Here is a 6,063-nt window from a genome sequence, read left to right as displayed (position 1 = left end):
TGAAATTGCATGTTATTTTTCCCTATTTACTTTGCTATGTACCATGATGAGCATCTGAAAAACCAGATATATAAAGCATTAAAAAAAAATCAATGAAAAATGAATAAGCTGACCAGTTTAATTGCACCACTACCACATATTCTCATATATTTAATGAAATATAAACTGTCTCTCCCAGTTGATAACTTTCTGTAAATACTCTTTAGTCCTCTGCATCAGTGTTTTGAAGTCGCACGTGTGAAGTGAAATTGTAAATACTTTCTGAGACATCTAAAAACCCAGGCATTTCCTGACACAAAATGCTTGTTTGTGTATATTCACTCGAGACTGGGTGTGATGGTTCTTTAAGTGGCCAGCAGAGGGCGCGCCTCGCCTGCTGATGAAATCCTCTGAGCACATTGTATGAAAGGGAGAAGGGTTTCCTGTTCCAGGGCAGCGGTGGCAGAGACAGTACAAGCAGCAGATGTTGACATCATTTCCGGCCTCTCCCTCTGTGTCCAGCCTGCTGCAGGGGAGGATGGTCGCCCTGTCTGTCTGTGCAGTAATCTTCCTCTTCAGAGCCTCACACCTGCCCCACCCCAGCCCTAGGAGGAGGAGAGAGCCTGGAAATGTCTGCACAGGTTTCTGCTCAGGTAGGAGATTGTCAGCACCTTGTGCTGTGTTTGTAGAAATGGACTGAATAATCCTGGTGGAAATCTCCTTCAGGAGCCGGACTCTTCTATCCAGGGTTCTGCCCTGGGGGTGTTTGTGGTCATCTTTTGTTTTAAGGAGAGGATCTGTGCACTGCACCGCATCTTAATGCACTATGAGGAATATGTGCACTGCATCTTACTGCACTATGAGGAATCTGTGCACGATGCACTGCATCTTAATGCACTGTGACAGATCATTGCACACATCACTTTACAGCACTATAAGGAATCTGTGTCACTACAATCCATCTTACTGTACTGAGGAATTTGTGCCACTGCACTGTGAAAAATGTGTTCACATTGCACTGCATCTTAACTCTCTATGAGAAATCTGTGCACACTCTTTTCTCGGCTTTCGCTGTTAGTTTGTTGACTTGCCCCCTGTGTCAGAAGCATGTCCACCAGCCAGCTGAACGTCAAGGCTCCCCTGCTGCCCCATGCCCTGTTGTCCCTGTTTTTATATCTCAGTCTAGGTAAAACCTCAGTCATTGCAATAGTTTTCAGCTGCATAGGTTGGCTTATTGCATTATCTGCTGCAGAGGTTGTGTGTCTGCTGCAGGGAATCTGGATGTGTGTATTGACCTTGGGTCTGCCAGGTAGGAAGCCTTTGAAGCAGTGGAACGTACAGGTCTGTGTTTTAATGTACCTCTGCAGGTTGGATGTGTGTGCATCTGAAAAGGGTAGAGTTGTCTTTGCAGGCTGTGTGTGTGTGTGTGTGTGTGTGTGTGTGTATGAGGCGTGTCTACAATGTGTCTTTTTCAAGTGTGTTTGTCTTAGCAGATGTTGGCGGGACTGTCAGTCACTCTTCTTGGCCTCTCCTCTCTGTACAGGAATCTTTAGGATCACTTGCTGTAAGAGGGTCTGCTCGGTGCAGAATAGTCCGGTACTACTCGGCACACTGTAGACGTCTGAGCAAAGTCACATGTGAAGTTCTATTTCTTCCCCATAGTTTAGAAGAATTTGGCAGCTTTGAGTGAGACTTCAGCACGACCTCCAAAGATGTGACTGCCACAGGCACCCAGGGTTACTTGTATGACAATGCTACAAGGGGTTGCTGCGCTCTCTCATCAACGGTGTGTTGATGAGGATTGTGCTATGATATGAAGCCTTCATGAAGGATTCCAAGAGACTCTTGAAGTCATTCTGCTCTAGTTGTCACTTCAGCAGGAAGGGGAGAACAAGATGAGCGAGCAGAAAAAGCAAGAAGAGGCCAGAGAAGAGAAATAAGAGGGATACCCCCTCACAGCAGCAGTTCACGCAAGATAATTGTCGGCCCAGTGCCAAGCAGCCGATGTCCATTAAGAGGTGTGAAAACACCCCAGGACATCGGCTGAAGCTCCAGCAACCTTTTGTTTTTTAGCTCTCATGTGTGGGGGATGTAGGGCACAACTTGAATTGGGAGTATTTTGCCACAAATCGGAGTGGGCCGGTGAGAAGGGTGGGTCGCTTCAGTGATTAATTTGTAAAAAATAATTAGTGCCGGGGCTCTCGTGAAAAGGCAGCTGGCAGCAGCCCATTTCTCCTGTTAACACCACCTACAATAGGACCAACTACTAATCATGAAAGCGTGTGGGGTGGCTTAACAGGCAGAGCTGCCTTCAGGCCGAGGAACCAGGTTTGAGTCTGGGGTGGGCTCAACATCCTGTGATTGTGTGCAATCACTTAATCTCCCCTTAAATAAATGTGTCCTTAGCTGCTGCTTATGAAAAGCGCTGGGGGTGATAAAGTGCTGCTGCTGATCACTGGAAACCACCAACTCAAATTTAGCACGGAGTACCCTTGCCTCGTGGAAGCTGTAATATCTGACATCTACAGATAGCAGCAAAAAAAGTTAGTGCGTGCCACTTTCTGCTCACATTTTTATACCATCATTAATAACCCTGAAATAAGTAAATGAGACAGGCAGCTATGCATGTAGGGTGCTCAGAGCATGAACTAATTTTCTATCCACAACAAAACAAAACTATTGATGACATCAGGAAATGCAGGGTTGACACGAGGATATTCAATAGGGGGTAAACAACAACAGACAGGCAGATGCTGAGGGGACACCCATACATGCCTCTCCCACTGAGATTTCATGATTCAGAGCTTTCCCAGTGCCCAGCAGCTGGGCCGGGAGCTCGGGGTGGTCCATTTCCGCAGGGGGTCATTCCTAAATCTCCCCACCCCTTTTACAGGTGGTGCCGAACATCTCCATGGGGAGCTGATGTCGTGTGTCACACAGACCATCCACGCCCACTGCGATACCCAGCCAAGCCTAAAGGCTGTGTTGTGACTGACTTATACAGAAATGCACATAAATCCAAACAAGTTGGGAGACAGTTTTGTTGTATTATGTACACAGAGGGAGAGAATTGCCTGATATAAAATTGGAACTGCAAAAGAGAGTTGTAACAGGTAGAATATGCTTTGAAGAAGACATCTACACGGAGTGAATCAATTAAAAAAACAGCTATAACAACCTAGTGCAAGTGTGCATGCCAACTTAAATAAATGTGGAAAAATACTACCTTTAGCGTTTTTTTTTTCTTGCGTCAAAAATAAATGTGGATAAATACAGATAAAATGACCAAAAAATAAATATGGATAAATACAGACGGAAATGTGGAAAAAATAAATACCATAAAACCGGGAGCCCTATTTATAAATTACCAGGGGCCAGATGTAGGAAGCCTAATACCGGTCGGTAATGGCCGAAATTACCGAATTTCGTCCATTACCGACCGGTATTAGGCTTTTCAGATGTAGGAGGCCAAAATGAAGGATTCGGTAATTTACCGAATCAGTATTTTAAGGAATCGGTAAATTACCGAATGAGGAATACCGAATGTGGAGAAGTGTGGCTCACTGGTTAGAGGAGGCAGACCCTGATGCAGAGGTCAGACCCGGGACCAGGGTTCAATTCCCGACGCGGCAGGGTCTTGAGCTCAAAATGTCCACGGACTTGATAATTCTCTTCTCGGTGCCTACTCGAATCATGGGTTCACACTCTGCAACTCTGGGCAATAGCTTGCTTAATCTCCACTACGGCCCTACCGCGATGGGATGCCTGGTCTTCACCTTGGAGATGCCCAGTAGGGGTTATCTTGCAGGGAAAGCCAGGACGGGTTCCCAAAGCAAGCGCTAAGAGACCTGTTGGTGATTTGGCGCTATATAGATCGAAATTAACATAACATAACATAACATTAAGGCACCAATTCGGTAATTTACCGAATCCTTAATGTAAGAAGCACTCAAGTGAGTGCTTTTCTCAGTTAAGGATTCGTTATTTACCACCAACTACAAGTTGGTGGTAAATAACGAAAACCGTTAAAAAAGCAATTTTATGCTTTTTTAACAGTGCCATGTGGCAGACATACATGCCTTTATGGCATGTATGTGTGCCACATCTGCACCCATGCACTATTCAGGGGTGCAACATGGTGTCAATGTGACACCCTGCCACCCTTGTAAGTCTTCCCCCTATTACCGATTCGGTATTTACCAAATCGGTAAATTCCCATTCATTCCTATGGGCCTCCAGGCCCATAGGAATGAATAGGAATTACCGATTCGGTAAATACCGAATCGGTAAATACCAAATGCTACCGATTCGGTAAATTTGACAGAATCATTAGCTACATACCATTTACCGATTCTAAAATAACGAATTGGTAAAATTCGGTATTTTAGAATCGGTAAATAGTATTTACCTACATCTTGCCCCAAATGTTGAATTATATTTTAGGAGCTAAAAATGTGATTTAAGTGTGACTGAATTGTGAGTCTTCAAGTGTTATAGGTGTAATGTGCTGTTTAGCGGTACCAATACGTGAACCAACTTTATAGCTATGGATCTGGGATTTAATCCCAATCACCGAATGGTGTAAATGAACCAAAGGGAGGAATCAATGTATTTTCGGGTTACCAATCGCAGCTCAAGTTAGATAGTTAAGAGGTCCTAGGTTCCAACCGTCCTCCTTTATAAATGTGTTTATGCACATTCTGTCCAGATCTGTGTTACCTTTGTATCAAACATACCAATCCCAATAAATTCTGTTGGAGGTGGCCCTTTAGAGTGCTTTCCCTTTTTTTTGCTTTTGTCCCTCCCCGTTTTCCGCTGATCTATGTACTAGCCTAAGGACTTTGATCGCTTTTTACACTGCCATTCAGTGCCAAAGTGATGTGCTTGTCATATACATACTGGTGATTAGTGTATACATGATTGGCTAAGTTAGCTGTAAGTACCTTGTCTAGAGGTAAGACATATACCTAGGGCACCTCCTGGCTGGGGCCAGCAGAACTGGTTGTGCCACCCATGGAGGTAGTTCTTTAAATGTGCCACAGCTTTGCCATGGCAGCGCCTGTGTGTGCAGGTTACTGTCACTAGACTTGGCATTTAAGAAGACACTTGCCAAGGTTCTGCATGTCTTTTGTCATATCTGAGTACTACTAAGAACAGAATGTGGGTGGGGTCCAAGGGGAAGTGATATTTTTAAAGACCTACATGTATCTTGTCCCCCAACTAGCCAATATAATAACACACGAAAGATACCAAGGGTCCTTAAAGAATCTTGTAATTAGCACTCAAATGTAGTGTCTAGGGAAAGAACCGTAGGAGAGAACAAGAAAAGAAACAGACAAATACCCATCAGCCCACCCATTGGCGGATCTTCGTCATCTGGGTTTTTTAAGAGGAGACTGGTATCCGCTGGGCACCTCAATAAGAATGTTTTGAGAGGTGTTAGTCACGGATCCTCCAGTTAGATTGACAGCCAGTAGATAGAAGTAGTGAGCTGAGGGTACAGGTTGCAGTGTTTTTAACAAGTAAAACAAAGGAAAAAAGTGATTTTATAAAAATACCTGTTGTGACGTCTAAAGGTACTTTATTAGATGTGACCATCACAACGGCATGGTTAAAAACAGAGTGAAGATAGTATGAAATAATTACTATCCAACAAAGATATTAGGTGGTCGACATGTTTCAGCCCCTACGGGCTTTCATCAGGACCTTTGCTGTACACTACTGCAACAGTGAATGATAAAAGAAGAACAAATATGTAGACCTACCAGTCCGTTTCAACTTTTAGACAGTCTCATATTAAAGTGACTTGAAATCTCCTACGGAAGGGAAGACACAAAAGAAAATACAAACTACAACGCAGATATCAAAATTACAGAACATCTGATTTGTTTAAGTAAATGTGCCCAGACATATTTTATATTGCACTCACCCGTATTTGAAGGGGAGAAAACCTCACCTCGCCTGGCACTCGCTCAGGACACTGAGGCCTCGCTCTAAGCCAGGATAAAAAACATAAAAATTTACAAGGAAAATTTTATATGTAAGTACCTTGCCTGAAAGTGCAAGGATGTTTCTACAGTGACT

Source organism: Lissotriton vulgaris, unplaced genomic scaffold (assembly GCF_964263255.1).
Source record: "Lissotriton vulgaris unplaced genomic scaffold, aLisVul1.2 SCAFFOLD_1386, whole genome shotgun sequence".
Lineage (NCBI taxonomy): Eukaryota > Metazoa > Chordata > Amphibia > Caudata > Salamandridae > Lissotriton > Lissotriton vulgaris.
The sequence above is the reverse complement of the archived record's forward strand: the minus strand, read 5'-3'. Positions refer to the sequence as shown.